Source organism: Macaca fascicularis, chromosome 10 (genome assembly GCF_037993035.2).
Source record: "Macaca fascicularis isolate 582-1 chromosome 10, T2T-MFA8v1.1".
In the NCBI taxonomy this organism is placed as follows: Eukaryota; Metazoa; Chordata; class Mammalia; order Primates; family Cercopithecidae; genus Macaca; species Macaca fascicularis.
The window spans coordinates 58,887,239-58,904,168 of record NC_088384.1 but is presented as its reverse complement, the minus strand read 5'-3'; the positions used below and the strand labels follow the sequence as shown (position 1 = coordinate 58,904,168).

The window sequence follows — 16,930 nt, the reverse complement described above, 5'->3', positions numbered from 1 at the left end:
CTGCACACACAGGGCAGAGGACAACTGCACCTTGGCCTGGGCAGCCTCTGGAATGCGTGCCCGCCAGGCCTGAGGGCCCCCCCTGGCGGTGCCACCCGCCCCGCTCCTCCTCTGCGGGAGCCTGGAGCAGCTGGAATGGCCGCTCTGCGGTCTCTAGGGATGGGGTAAGTATTCTTATCTCATGCATGCACACAAAAAAGGTAACTATTATATGAGGTAATTAGTATATTAATTGACTTCCTTTTGGTAATCATTTCAGAATGTGCATACATATAGACACATCAGATTGTAAACTTGAATATGTACAATATTTATTTCTCAAATATACCTCAGTAAAGCTGAAAAAAATTAACAGGATTGAAAGGATAAACACACAGTTCTATAATAGTAGTTGGACACTTCAATACCTCATTTTAATTAATGGGCAGAAAAACGAGACAGAAACTTCATGAGAAATAGAAGACTTGAACAACAGTATAAACCATTTAGAGCATGTACAGAACAGTCCACCCAACAACAGCAAAATATACATTCTTTTTGAGTGGATGTGGCACTTTCTCTGGGATAGGCCATATCTTTGTCCACAAAAATATGTCCTAATCATTTTTAAAAGTTCTAAATCTTACAAAATATAATTTACAACCACAATGGAGGAAACAACAGATAAGTGAAAACTGAAAAATTCACAAATAAGCAGAAATTAAACAATATACTCTTAAACTACCAGTGAAAGAATAAATCACAAGTGAAATTAGAAAATATCTTGAGACAAAATAAAAACAAAACATACCAAAACTTATGAATGCAGTGAAAGTAGAGTTTGAAGGAAAATGTATAGATATAAACAACTACATTAAAAAAATCGCAAATCAGTAACTTCACTCTATACCTAAAGGCAGTTTAAAAGCCAGAGAAAACAAAATATGAAGCTAGCGGAAGTAGAGAAATAATAAAGATTAGAGTATAAATCAGTGAAGTAGAAGGTTGAAAAGCAGTAGAAGAAATAAACATAGCTAAAAGTTGGTTCTTTGAAAAGAATAATAATTTCACCTCAGTAGCCTAAGATTCTTCTTTAGGAACGTAGAGAAAGAAGAACAGCTTAAATCTAAGAAACTAAAGAAAGGAACTAATAACAATTAGGGCAGAAATAAGTGAAATTGAAAACCAAAGAGAGAGAAAGGGAAAGAGAAGAGAGAGTACAGATTACTAACAGCAGGACTGAAAGACAAGCTATCAATACACATTATAGCATAAATAAGTAATGCTACAAATAATTTTACACACACAAATATAATAGATGAGATGAAAAAGAGAAATTCCTCTAGAGACACAACACATACTGCCAAACCTCACTGAAGAAGAAACAGTAACAAATAGTCCTGTATTAATTAAGAAATTGCATTTGTAAATAAAATCTACCAAAAAATCTATTCACATGTTCTTTCACTGATTTCTATCAAATATTTGAAGAGTACATGATTTTGACAGTACACAAACTTTTAGAGAAAATAGATGAGATGGGAGCACTCCCAACTCATTTTATAAGGCCAGCATTACAATAACACCAAAACCAAAAAATGATATTGAGAGAAAAGAAAACTATAGACAAGTATCAGTCATGGACATATATGAAAAATGACAACAAAATATTGTGATATCAAATTGAACATCTACCCATGTAGGATGATTCATTGTGTCCAGTAAAAACAAAGCTGATTCACTATTAAAATCCAATCCAAGTAATCTGCTATACAAAGACTATTTTTAAAACATTTCTTCTCAAGAGATGGAGAAAGAGCATTCGATGAAATCCAACATCTATTTCTGACCAAAACTTTCATAAAATTAGGAATAAAAGAACTTAGGATATATGTTTAAATCTGTACACTGTATGATGATTATGAAATGGTTTTTCCTTAAGAGTGGGAACAAGTCCTATTCAATATTGTATTACAAGATTTGCAAAGTGCAACAAGACAAGAATAAGAAATTAATAACATACATATTGAAAAGGAAGAAGTAAAACTGCCTCTATTTGCTCATAAAACAAATGTTTATATACACAATCCTACAGTATTTACAAAAAGCTTCTATAAAAATACGTGAAATGAATAGTGTTTTATTATCAAAGGTCAATATAGAATGTCAATAATTTTCCTATGTGTTAGGCATTAACAGTTGAAAAAACTAAATTACTGTTTAAAATAGAAGCAAAAATTAAGTGCTTAGGTATTAATGTAACAATGTAAGTGCAGGATCTATATGCTGAAAATTATAAAATATAAATGCAATAAATAAGAGAAAATTTAAGTAAAAGAGGGGAATTAAATATTTATGAATTCATAGTCTCAATATAGTTAAGCTGCCAGTCTTTTCCATTTCTATTTGTAGAGTTCCTGCATTAACAGTGAACATTTCTGCATGCTTTTTATTGGTACTTGGAAAGCAAAAGAACTAGAATAGTCAAAGCACTTCTGAAAAAAAAACAAAGTTACAGGATATATACTACTGATTACAAGGTTTACTATTATGCTACAGTTCTCAAAATATTGTGGTTTTGTTTAAATATTGTTAAAACACTAGACACATAGACCAATGGAATGAATAGAGACCCCAGAAATAGACCCACACAAATATATTCCATTGCATTTTGAAAAAGGCACAGAGGAAAAGGGGAAAGTATAATCTATTCTCTAAATGGGAATGTAATAATGGGATTTCCCCATGTTAAAAAAAAAAAGGGGGGGGAACCTTAATGCATATTTTACAACTTTTACAAATGTGGACTGAAGTGGACTATATAAAAGTGTAAAGTATACAGCAATAAAATACTATCATAAAACAGGGGATATTAGATATGACTTTGGGGTCATTGATGAGTTTCTAGATAAAATACCCTACACATGATCCATAAAAGAGAAAATGAAAAAATACACTTTATCATATTTGAAAATGCTCATTCTGTGAAAGAACCATTACAAGAGCAAAAAGCTAAAACAATCAGGGAAAAATATTTTTAAGTCACTGTGTTAGTCTGTTCAGCTGCTGCTATGAAGAACTGCCTGAGACTGGGTAATTTACAAAGGAAAGAGGTTTAATTGACTCACAGTTCCAGATGGCTGGGGGAGGCCTCAGGAAACTTACAATCAGGGCAGAAGGCAAGCAAACATGTTGTTCTTCACATGGTGGCAGGAGAGAGAAGTGCCAAGCAAAGGAAGAAAAGCCCTATATAAAACCATCAGATTTTATGAGAACCCACTCACTATCATGAGAACAGCAGCAGCGGGGTAACTTGCCTCCATGATTCTATTACCTTCTGCTGGGTCCCTCCCACAACACATAGGGATTATGAGAACTACAATTCAAAATGAGATTTGGGCAGGGACACTGCCAAACCATATCAGTCACATATCTTGTACAAGCTTTCATCCAGAATAAATAAAGAACCCTTAAAACTCAACAATACAAAACAAACAGTCCAATTTAAAATGAGCAAAAATTTTGAGCACATACATCTCAAAAGAAGACAGACATGTGGCAAATAAACATACGAAAACATGTTTATTGTTATTAATTAATAGGGGAATGCAAATCGTAACTACAATGGGATACTACTACCTGCCATTAGAATGGAAATAAAAAATTGAAATATCAAATGCTCCTGAAGATGTGTAGCAACAAAGATTCTCTTTCATTACTGTTGGGAATGTAAAATGACATGGTCACTTTAGGAGATAATTTAGCAACTTTATATTAAGTAAAACATAGGTCCAGTGTGAGGTTCAACCATTCCATTCCTATATATTTATCAATGTATAATGAAAACAAATTCACATAAAAGCCTGTAGGCTGGGCAAATGTTTTAGCAGCTTTACTCATAATCTCTAAAACCTGGAAACAACCAGGACGTCTTTATTTTTTATTTATTTTTCTTTTTTGAAATGGAGTCTCACACTGTCACCGGGGCTGGAGTGTAGGAGTGCAATGTCGCGATCTCGGCTCACTGCAACCTCTGCCTCCCAGGTTCAAGGAATTATTCTGCCTCAGCTTCCCAAGTAGCTGGGAATACAGGTACCCACCACCACACCCAGCTAATTGTTTTGTATTTTTAATAGAGACGGGGTTTCACTATGTTGGCCAGGCTGGTCTCAAACTCCTGACTTCATGATCTGCCCGTCTCAGTTTCCAAAGTGCCGGGATCACAGATGTCAGCCACTGCACCCAGCCTAACCAAGACATCTTTCTACAGGTGAATAGAGAGACTATTGCGTCAATACCATGAACAATAAAAAGGAACAGACTATTGACTTACACACTAGTAGAGATGAACTTACATGTATTATGTATGTGAAAGAAGTCAGCCCCAAATTTCTACATATTGTATGATTTCATTTGTATAGCATTCTGGAGAAAGCAAAATTATAGGTCAAAAAAACAGATCAGAGGTTTCCCACAATTGGAAGAAAGGGAAGGGTTGATCACAAAGGCATCACACAGAGAATTTTAGGGTGATTCAGCTGTTCTCTGTAGTGCTGGATGATGGACACATGTCTCTGTGGGCTTCTCAAAACCTACTAAATCCTACACTACAAGATCTCATCCTTATTTTCTGCAAATTAAAAAAAAAAAAATCCACTAGGAAGTCTGAGGTTTCCAGGAAGAAAAAGAAACTGATCAAAGACACTTTGGAAAATTGTATTTTGATTGGCTACTCTAAGGTTAAGACCAAACAAGCTGCATAGAAACACTCCACTTTGTCTAGTAATTTTGTTTATCACAGGGACAAATGATAATTCTGACACCAGGCTAGAATAAATGAGTAAGTAAATTGTAGATAACATGAACTGGAATTTTTACTGTTATGAAATGACTTCTTCTTGTAGTGTTGAAAATGTGTTTTTTTTCCCCAGTCATGTGTTAGTTCTCCCCAGGATTCTCACCAACCTATTCAAGTATTTTTTTAAATACTTGCTCTTATGATTTTAAGATAAAAACACACCTGTTTTCAGCCCAGTTGGAGAAGCCTCATTACTATCACATCCTTTGTGTTCTAAATGAAAGTCTGCACATACAGCAACAAATGAGCATGTGAAGTGTTGGAAAAGTATAGTAAGGAAGTCAGACTCCCTGGGGAGTTACACAGTGGTGTGTGTCTCCTATACCTCTCATCTGCCCTGGAGAGAGTGCTGCAGAAGCCGCCAACCAGAAACCACACCCAACAAAACCAATCCTAACAAAACACCAGCTTTCTCAGCCAAAGAACCTGGAAAATAATGGCATAGCAGGGAATACCCACCTGACTGTAGCCAAACATCAGTGGAAAAACCCCCAAACATCATAGTTCAGTGGAGTCCAGTGTGGAGCTGATGATCCACTTCACTTCCACGGAGTGGAAGAAAGCAGCAGTGCTCTGATTCCCTTGCCTGATGGTGTCAGTGGGGACAGGAACGGAGATAAATCTTCTCTCTCCCACATTGCAAAAGAAGGTGGCATTCTGGTATTTCTATCAAGGTCATGTCAACAGACCAAGAAAGAAGCTGTTCTTCCATTTTCTGTCTGGCAAAAGCAGACAGTTCTACAAATCCCTTGCCAAAGTAGTGTCTGGAGGTGCCAGAGGTAAGCTTAGCCTCAAATTCATGCAGCAACATTGAGACTGAGGCAGGGTGAGGTACACTAGTGTCACCTTCCTAACCCTTGTCACTGAAGTCAAGAAGGAAGCTGAGCCTCTGCTGCACCCAGTGCCACCACACTGACAAGGTGGCATCATCTCCAATTTCCCCCAACCCCACTTCTGGTGTCGGTAGGACCCTGGGGTGAACCAAACCTCCACACTGACACAGCTGCAATGAGACTGAGTGAGGTGGCACCAGCAGGCAATTAGGAGTTCTTTTGAAGCAAATGTAAATCTTGAAAATCTCCACCAAAAAATGAAAGTTATAAGAATTAACCAAATGGAAATTAAAGAATTAAAAAAAAGATAACTGAAATAAAACTTTACTGGATAAGCTTAATAGTAAAGAAGAGAAAAGAGAAGATAGAATCAGTAAACTTGAGGACAGATCAGTAGGATTTACTGATTCTATTCTGAACAAGAGAGCAAAAACAGATACAAAATGAAACAACAGAGAACACCCTTGGGGACCTGTCAGGCAGCATCATAATATTGAGTCTATGTATCATCAGAGACCTAGAAAGAGAGTGGAAAGAAATAGTGGCGCTGGAAAAAGAGTCAATAAATTGATATCTGAAAACATCTTAATTTTGACAAAGACACAAACATAGAGAACGAAGTAGCTGAGTAAATACTAAATAAGATAAACCTAAAAGAACTCATATTAAAACATGTCATATAAAAATTTCTGAAAACAGAAGACAAATAAAAATTCTTGAAAGCCTACCCCCAAAAAACTATATGGACTTATAAAAATAAAATTCAAATGACAACAGAGTTCTCATCTGAAACAGTGTAGGACACAAGGATGTGTCCCAACATGTATGTCCTGAAGGAAAAAAAAACTGTCAAGTGCAAATTCTATGTCCAGCAAAAATAACATTAAAAAAGAAAGGAGAAATAAAGGCATCCTTATGTGAAGGAAAACTGACACAATTTGTGTTTTACCAAAACTCCTCTTAAAAAGCTGAAAAGTAAGTCCTCTAAACAGAAACCAAATGATATCTGAAAACTGCTTGGAACTTCAGAAAGAAAAGAATAAGAGAATGGGAAAATGTAAATAGATGTCATAGGTTATTCATCATCTCAGAAGTTTTTAAAATTATATTTGGTGTTTACACTAAAATTATCACACTGCCTGTTGCAGCATCCAGTGTATTGGATGTGTTACTCAGTGCGATTCTATTTTTAAAAGCAAGGAGGCTAAAAGGACTTGTGGTCCTTTTATACAGTGGTATAACATCAATGCCAGTTGACTTTGGCATCAGTTACACATGTATAACAATAATAAGGTAAAGATAGTAAGAAAATTATATAGAGTTGTACTAAAAAACAGTATAAATAAATCATTATATAATCCTAAAACTACTTCAATAACTCACAGTAAGGTTAGGAAGGAGAACAGAGGAAACAAAAAGAGAATGAACAAGCAGAAAATAAATTATAAAGTAGAACACCTAGGCCTTGACATATGTATTAGAGTTATCTTAAATATAAATTGTGTACATGTGTCAATTAAAACATAGGGAATATCAACCTGGACAAAGAAACATGATTCAAAAATACATATGCTACTGATCTCAATTGATGCAGAAAGAGCATTTGCCAAAATATAGCACAGTTTTATGATAAAAACATTCAGAAGCCTAGACATACAAAGAAATTTCCTGAACTTTATCAAGACTATTTATCAAAAACAAACAGCTATGTCATGCTTAATGATGTCGGGAGGCTGAGGCAGGAGAATGGCGTGAACCTGGGAGGCAGAGCTTGCAGTGAGCCGAGATCCGGCCACTGCACTCCAGCCTGGGCGACAGAGGAAGACTCCGTCTCAAAAAAAAAAAAAAAAAAAAAAAAAAGAATGAATGGTTTTCCCCTCAGGGTGGAAACAAGGCAGAGACTTCTGCTCTCAACAACGCTATCTGACTGAGCGCTAAAAGTTCTAAGCAGCACAATTGGGCAAAAAACAAGCAAAGCACACTGATAGAAAAAAAAAGAAAGAAGGAAAGTGGCATCTATTGCACATTACACTATTGTATTTGTAAAGTCTCAGCGAAACTAAAAATATTCTTGTAGAAATAATAATACTTAGCAAGTTCACAGGATAAATGATCCATCCTCCAAAATTCATCATATTTCTATGAACTAACAATGAATGTGTGGAAACTGAAAGTACCTTTACAATTGCTCTAAAGAAAATACTTAGGCAAAATCTGACAAGACATGCAGAATCAAGATGGCAAAAATGACAAAATGTGCATGAAAGAATTGAGAGAAGAATTAAATAAATTCAAACGTACATTATTAATGGTTTGGAAGACTCAAGATAGCAAAGATGTCAACTCTCCTCAAATTGATGGGTAGACTTAACGACAGTCATATAAAAACTCCAGCTACATATTTTTTATGCATATAGATAAACCTATTTTAAGTTTATAGGAAAAGGCACATGATATTGGTGGAGAGTTGGAGACATAAGTCAGCAGAACAGAAAAAAGAACTCAGAAATTGACACAAGTAAATATATCCAACTTATTTTTGACAATGGTAAAAAAGCAATTGAAGGAGAAAGAATAGTCTTCTTAAAAAATGTTACTGGAGAAAACAAACATTTATTGGCTCAAAATCTCAGTGTAAACTTCGTACTTTATACACTAACTAACTTGAAATGGTTTGCAAACTTAAATATAAAAGGTTGTACTGTAAACCTTTTAGGAAAAGAGTTCTAAAAAAATTATTGGGATCTAGGGCTAAATAAAAGTATTTTGTTCTTATTTATATGTAGCTTTAAATGTTTTCTTTTTCAGTAAAAGATCAATGTGTGCCTGTACTTATTCTAAAAAAGAAAAAATATTCAATGTGCTCTTCCAGATTAATAAACAAATCAAATAGACTCACTTTCTTTATGAACCCATAGTGTATCACTGATCTAGCCATTATTGTTTTCCTGAGAGGAAAATTCTCTTTACACTTATCACATTTTTGGAGTATTAAGAGGAGAACCAGAGGGCCTTAGGTGAGGTGAACGTGCTGTCAGTGGAGGTGAGCAGGAAGGAAATTTCCAAACCCAAGCAGTGGCAGAAATTGCTGGAGAGAGAATAGTTGCTTTGGCAAGTCCAGAGATCACTTGTGATGCACCCTGCTCTGCAGAATAACAGAAAAGAGCAGTGTATTCCAGCCAACAATAGAATGGGTGAGAATAATCCAATGATGTTACAACACACACACGTATATATACACACACACATGCGTATACAGACCTGTGCACATATACACACACAGATATGTATAATATGTGTGTATTTATAACTGAAGTTAAACCATTAAGCAATAAATGTGCAGTCCTATTTTTCGACCCTCTCTTTTCTAACATCCTTCAAACAGATGATGTTTTGTAAGATTTTCAATTATTTTCAATAATTTTAAAAAATCACAAACAGAACAAATATGCAGGCTGAATTATTTATCAATCCCCTATTTTACATGTGGTTGTAAATAAGCAATGTATTGTATAGAGATTTCAGCATCTTAGATGTTAAAGTAAACATATAGCTGCTCCTCATTTTTACAAGAGTGGATTTACAGTATGTGTGTGCAAGTTGTATATTTAAATTACTTAACAATAGCATCTTCTTTGGTAATCGTTTTTAAAACTAAATTTGTGGCACATTAGAAAGAATGTTTTTAAGCAAAATTGCTTTTTAGTTTGTATTCTCTAAACATCAGAATTTTACTTTGAAGGATTTCAAAACTTACAAGGATATTCATATTTGGCCTCTAAAATAAATAACTTAGATGGAAAAATTTGAATTTGAAAATTTCTTTTTACCACGAAATTTGAAGTTTTAATGCCATTTTATTTGTACAGATTTTCTTTGAAACATGATATTGGCTACTGGAAAGAGTTAAGACCCTTCATGAAAATATGATTTTTGTGATGCAACTTATATATGAGGTAGAGGAGGCATTGATTCCTGTGCCCATTAACTAAGGAGATTTTATGAAACAATTTTTAACAAGGGCCACAGTCGGTACCGGGAGTGTGGTCAGGCACGCCTCCCTCCTCACTGGGCCCACCGGAAGCGTTCAGGGTTCTAGGAGAAACATGCGCAGGTGTGCAGAGGATGTCACAAGGGAAGAAGGGCCAGGGTGGGAAACCCAGCACAGGAGGCCTGGCCTCATAGGGGAATCGGAGAAGGTTTTCTGAGGAAGCTTTGTCCAAGCTGAGATCCTTCCTGTTCCATGTGCTCCAGCACAAGGCCTGCAGGAGGAGCCCCGTGAGCAAGGCCGACCTAGACCAGCCGGGGGGATTCCCTTGGCAGTGAGGGGGAGCATGGCCTAAGGAACTGAGGGCGATCTCAGAAGGATGGCATCAGAGGAACTCTCACCGTTTCTATCAAGAACGTTACAGTTTGATATCAGCATGGGGGTTGTGACTGGGTGATCCTGGGAAGGGTCTGTCAGCGGGTCAGGGGCTTGCTCGAAATTGGACGCTATCTGATAGAGGAGGCTTTTCTATTGTTTGGTATCTCAAGGAATCTTATCTAGAAGAGGGCAGAGGCCGCCAGGAGAAAACCGCTGCTGGTAATGAGGTAGATGCCGCTCATTTTCACCAAGTGAGTGCAGTGCTAGGGATTTTATGGTGTGGCAAAGTGACCTTGATATATTTTGTTTGTGCTGGTCTCTGTTAGACTCACTGTGGGTGTCTCCGTGGGGATCTCTGTGTTGTTTTTGGAGAGTCTCTGTGTGAGTCTCTCTCGGGGATTTCTGGGGGGGGGGTCCTTCTAGGGGGTCTTTGTGGGGGGATCTCAGTCAGATTCTCTGTTGGGGTCTCTGGGGATCACTGTGGGGAATATCTGAAATATTGATGAATGTGGGGTCTCTGTGGGAATCTTTGAGTGTTGGGGTCTACTGGGGGTCCCTGTGGAGTTCCTCTGCTGCAGGTCCCAGGATCCTGGGTCCCATAGATGTTAGGCCCACACTGGAGTTGCCCAGGTCACCACCCCAGACAGGACTTGGCTCCAGCAGTAGTTGGGACACCCAAAGTGACACCAGGGCATGTTCAAAACAGGTCCCCAACTTGGGTCCTACCAGACCTGGGTACAGGCCTGTCATCTTGTCCTCAGCCTCCACAACCCCTGCAAGTGCAGAGGTCCCCTGGGGCAGAAGGTCCCTGGGCAGATCCCTCTGAGGAATTGGCTCCTGCCTGCCCTGACCTTGCTCCTGCCTTCCCTGGGGATGGCCAGGAAGGACCCAGCACCAGGACGGAGGGAGCACAGGACTGGGCCATGTGGGGACTGTCCCTGCCAACCATGTGACCAGATTCTCTGAGCCCCAATGTGTCCCCTGCAAGCACATGGGCCTGGAACCATAGATGTGCTGTGTGACCCAGGCCAACCCTTGCCTTCTGGGTTCCCCTCCCCCGGGAGTGGCACTGACCACTTTTGCTTGTAATGGTCACCAGACTGCGAGGACCCTGGTTACAGCTGCAGGCAGCTTTTGGATCCTGCACTTGCAATCTTAGGCTCGTCTTCCCTGATTCTTTTCCCACCTCCCACCCTGAACCTAAGGTCCTCTCCTGTGGTTCCTGACCAGAGAGTCCTACCAGAGGGGCAGGCAGCAGCCCTGGGTGCCTCCTGAAACGGACACCCCACACTAGTGGGCTGGGAGACTGCTCTGGGGAGTGAGGCCGGGGATGGCAGACATGAACCCAAGGGTGTTATCAAGGCTGAACCAAGTGTTGGCAGGGCCCAAGTCCATTCCGGAACTCAGCAGACAGGAAAGTGTCTGGGGAGGGTGTCATCTCTTCCCCACCAGGAGATCCTGGAAAGAGCAGTCCTGCCTCTGACCCAGGGCCAGCACAGGACACCCCCACATTCCCAGACTACTGTGGGGCAGGGGGGTTTCTGGGATCCATCACTCCTGGAGCCTACCACCCCCTCAGTCCGTGAGGCCCCTGCAGACCCAGCTCCTACAGCAGCACAGAAGTCACCTTAGTGAGAATGGGGGTTGCAGTGAGCCAGAGCCCAGGTGGAATCTCCAAAGGGTTTGCTATCCTTACACGTCCTGAAGGCTCTGAGTCATGATCCAGTTTGGAAACCAGACACAGTGTGGGGACAGGGAGAACATGGGGTCTTCCAGGTCCCTGTCAGCCTCCTCCTGGCCCAGTCATTCTGGGAGCCACACTCAGGAGGAGCTGACACTGAGCCCTTTCCTGTGCCCTAGCATGGCACAGACAGAAGCTTCCACCTCTGCAGGGAAAGCAGGTGCATTGGGAACTTCTCCGTGGAAGTCAGGAACACATGGGAACGGTGATGATCCATGCAGGACAGGTTTGTTATGTAGGTGTCCAGTGTTATTTGAGTAGAACCCCCTGACTCTCCCAGGAGAGGTGTGAAAAGCCTGAGCTGGTTCAGGAAGCAAGACACATCTGTGTAGACCTCAGTTCCTGTGGCTGTGGATGGGGTCACCAGAGGTGCTTGCCTCTCATGGCCTGTGGTGGTGGGGACCAGCTGGGGACACAGGCTCCCTGGGAGGTGGGAGCCCAACTGCTGTCTCTGTCTCTGATGCCCTTGTTTTTGACAGGACAGTTGTGGCCCTTGGGGGTGGCTTTGGGGCTGCAAGCCAGGGCTCTCATCTCTGCTGTGTTCCTGTTGGTAGTGACTCCTGTGGCAGCAGGAAGGCACATTCTTCTGGGCTTGGAGGTCGCCTTTGTGGCAGTTGATCTCTGAGGGACCACATCCCTGCTGAATCCCCAATTTGTCCACCAGGATTTGACCCACAACTCTGATGATGGCCTGGGCTTCATTAGTCATGCTATCCATAAACAACCTTGCTGGATCAGACTCCTAGCTCTGGACAGCATCTGCCCTGGGCTTGCCTTTCTGAAGTACGTCTTCCTGCCCTGCACCTCTTTTCCTGGGGTGTAGACTGTTGGGGGAAGTCAAGGACCCTGAACGGAGGGACCGGCTGAAACCATGGCCAAAGAACATAAGTTGTGAAGATTTCATGGACATTTATTAGTTCCCTAAATTAATACTTTTATAATTTCTTATGTGTGTCTTTACTGCAGTCTCTGAACATAAATCATGAAGATTTCATGGACATTGATCACTTCCCCAGACAATACTCTTATAATTTCCTATGCCTGTCTTTACTTCAATGTCTTAATCCTGTCATCTTCATAAACTGAGGATGTATGTTGCCTCAGGACCCTGTGGTGACTGTGTAATCTGCACAAATTGTTTGTAAAGCCTGTGTGTTTGAACAATATGAAATCTGAGCACCTTGAAAAGAACAAGATAACAGCGATTTTCAGGGAACAAGGGAGATAACCATAAAGTCTGACTGCCTGTGGGGCCAGGTAGAACGGAGTCATATTTCTCTTCTTTCAGAAAGCACATAGGAGAAATATCGCTGATTTCTTTTCTCAGCAAGGAATAACCCTGGGAAAATGAATGCATTCCCAGGGGAAGTTCTCTAAAATGGCCGCTCTGGGAGCGTCTGTCTTATGCAGTTGTAGATAAGGGATGAAATACACCCTGGTCTCCTGAAGCTCCCCCAGGCTTGCTAGGATTAGGAAATACCAGCCTAGAAAATTCTTGTCAGACCAGTTATCTGCTCTCAAACGCTGTTTCCTGTTAAGATGTTTATCAATGACAATGCATACATAGTGGGACATGAAACCTCCTGAGCAATTCTAATTTTGCCCTGGCCTTGTGATCTTGCTCTACCCCCATTTGCCCTGTGATATTTTATTGCCTTTTGAAGCATGTGATCTCTGTGACCCACACCCTATTCATACACTCCCTCCCCTTTGAAATGCATAATACAAACTTGCTGGTTTTGTAGCTTAGGGGGATCACAGAACCTGCCAACATGTGATGTCACCCCCGGACACCTAGCTGTAAAATTTCTCTCTTTTGGACACTTTCTTTGTATTTCTCAGACCAGCCAACACGTAGGGAAAATAGAAAAGAACCTATGTTGAAATATTGGGAGCTGGTTCCTCTGATAGTACACCCTGTGAATGGTGATTGATCTTTCTCCAGAATTTGCACTCTGGTGGTGCCTGTCCCTTCTCTAGCTGAGGCTTGTCATAGTTCCTTTATTGTTTGTCTCCTATTTCCCTGGCATGGGCAGGGTGGCTCTCCAACTGGCTTCAGAGGTCCTGGGTCCCTTGCACCTATGTCCCTGCTCCCCTGGTCTGGGCCTCCTGCAGGCCTCGCCCTTGTTCACAGAGCCCAGCATCTTCTGACTCTTCTGTGGGGCCTTCACTTTTGGGCTCACAGGCTCCTGCTGCCCCAGTCTGTCCCCTCCCTTCCACAGGAGGGCACATGACCCCTGGAAAGCTGCCATGTTCCTCCTACTGAACACAGTCTGGGAGGTGGACAGTGGGGCATTAGTGGGTGGCCAGTCTATGGCTGGGAGCATGTCCACTTTGTGGCCTGGAAGGCACAGGTCTGTGGGGCCCTCCTGGAGGAGGATGCTGGAGACACGGCCTGACACCTGCTCCTCTGAGTCCACCTGCACTGTGAGCGCAATCTCACTGACTGCCTGTGCTTTCAGACACAGATGCCCTGGATCCTGAGCAACACAGATTGTAGACACTGAGGTCTACAGACACCAGTTTACACTATAGTGTAGACACTAGTGGTCCCCACAGCCTCTGTGCTCCTCAGGCCCACCTGAACACTTCCTGAACTTGCCCTCACACTGGCTCCCAAGGTGGCTTCTGAAGCAGGGGGTTTCTCCTCCTCAGCCTCCAGTGCTTCCAGGGTGTCTTTGGCCCTTGCCCACTGGGACCCTATGCAGAACTCTTGCAGGGCTCTGTTATGACAGGAGTTTCCTGGGGACATGCTTTCAATCTCAAGCCATGCCTCATTCCCAGCCATTTCTGAACCCCTCAAGGTTGGATTTCCCAGACCCCAGGACAGTCCTGCTCTGCCAGGTTCTGCCTACAAGGCTGCACATGGGGGACTGAAAAGACGCCCTGTCCTTCTGTCCAGTCGGAGAGGCCTCTAATTGCTTATGGGTGTCAGCTGACTGGGACCATCTTGGAGCCCTCTGGCCTTCCTCCTGCTCAGGTGGTGGGGCAGGGACAGGGCAACTCACAGTGGGGCTGACTTGCCTGTTGTTCTGTTGTCTCCTGGACCATTCTGGGGAGGTTTTTCCAATAAAATGATAAACTTGGCTACAGATTCAACCCGAGATTCCCAGGAGGCCCAGAGAGGAAATGTGGAGTATGGGAGGGGTGGGGGCTGAGCCTTACCTGACTGGACATTTATGGGCTATAGGGACTGGAGGTCTGGACCCCACCTGTGCCTCACACAGAACCTGAAAAGATGTGCTTCCAGCATCTGCCGGGTGCAGGGATGAAGGAAGGAAAGCTCCTGGGAGGTGTTCATGTGGGCTTTCCCACCCCTCCAGGATGCCAGCTTCCCCAGTTTCCTGTGGGTGTCAGACTTGGGAACAGCACGTTTGGCCATGAACCAGGAGCAATACACAGATACAGAGATCGAGCCCTCCTTGATCTCCCCCACCTTCCTGTCCATATGGACCTGCAGCTTGTTTTCCAAATGCTTCCTGTCTGGGTCCCTGGGGGTGGAACTTACTGATTGGTACTTCCAGGGCTTCCTGAAGTCACCGTCTGCCTCCTCCTTGTCTTTCTCCAGAACCTTCACTGAATTCCTTCCTGTGCCTTGATCCTGGCTTGGTTGTGCCTCTAGTTTGGACCCTAAGCACCTCTTCCTAGATAACCTTCCAGAGCTCCTGAGTCCTGTCTTCTGCATATTCTTTCTGCCCTTTCCTGCAAATTCAGAAGCCTGGGAGGGCAAGAGGACCCCCTGTGTGTCTTCTGCCTGACCCTGGGACCTCCCTGGGAATTCCCCCTCAGGTTGCAGAGGTCTCCAGATGGAATCTGCTGGGAGGGCCATGGGACTGCTCCTGGCACATGGCACTACTTCCTTGCCACCGGTGCTCTGGGATCTCAGTGCTGGAGGCAACCCCAGAAGAATGGAGGCTGACTTGGGGCTCTGGAAAGCCGGCCTCTTCTGGGGAAGGTGGACAGTGGGCTGGCTCAGAACGGCCTGAGAGTTTTTTAGGAGAAAGGAAAAAGCCGTCTTCCACTTTAGTCACTTCTGCAAGGGCCATTCAAGATACTCCACTCGACTGGGGATGACAGACTGTGCCCTCTCATTGGATGTAGGGCAAGATGCCCCACAGAACCTGATCTGGGGTGTAAAAGAGCACGGTAGGCTTGGGACAGGGGGTGAGCAGTGGGACTGCTTCTGGATCCCAGCCAGAGGTGGGGGCTGGGACTGGGGCCAGGTTGAAGTGAACGGTTGGAACTGGGCCATGTGTGGGGCTGGGACTGTGCCTGGGAAAGCTGTGAGGATGCCTCAACCTCAGGTTCACCTTGAAGAGAAGTGGAGGCTTTATCCAATGGTACAGAGTACACATTCTGTGAGGAAGGGTTCCTAGACACCCAGGCCGTGACCACCAGGGACTCCCTATTGAAAGAGGGGAGAAGAGGTCTCAGAAGAGCTGGCTGCATTTCCACTGTAAGTGGTCCCCCATGGACGTGGCATTAGAGACCTGCTGAGGACCGGGCAGCTGCTGTGGTTGGGTTGTCACATTCCAGAAGGGATTTAGAGTCATGATGTCCCACTCCTTCCCCAGTGATGTCATCTGCAGGTAGTCTGCCTGCCCCCTTTCTTTCTCCTGCCACATCTTCATCACTGCTCTCTTGGTGATGAGAGTTTCCAGCAGCTTCTGCATGTCGGGGTGGATGAATGTGCAGGCACCTACCTCCATCTGCCTGGGTGTGGGGTCTCCCCAGAAGGAAGCCTCTAGGGAGTGGTCAGGAAGATACGGTTGCTGGGACTTGCCATGTGAGCAGGTGGAGAGGCTGCAGGTGGTGGCAGCCTCCCTCCAGCAAGAGAGGTCCCAGATGGGATCGCTGGAGCACCCAAAGCCGGAGATCACCCTGGTTGGAGAAGTCAGCCCCTGGTTGTGGAAAAGGCAGCTCTGAGGGACGGGGCATATTGTGGAGCCACACGGAAACTCAGCCAGGCCGGAGCTGGGTGGAGGTGGAGAGGAGGCCGTGGGAACAGGGGGCTGTGGTGAAGGAGGAAAAAGCACATGTGGCTGAGGTGCACGTTGTTTTAGGGGTAATGAGGGCTCTGGTGACCTGGAGGTACTCAGGCTTGAGTGTGGTCAAAAAGGCTCTAAGGTGGTCGTTGTGCCTAGTGACAGGGT

The 16,930-nt window shown here is 43.2% G+C and overlaps 1 pseudogene; it reads right to left on the bottom strand.

The window, feature by feature from the left end:
* Window positions 1-12,083: 12,083 nt before the first annotated feature.
* LOC135965351 (spermatogenesis-associated protein 31E1-like) lies at window positions 12,084-16,501 on the bottom strand (annotated as a pseudogene).
* Between the last annotated feature and the right edge of the window lie 429 nt (window positions 16,502-16,930).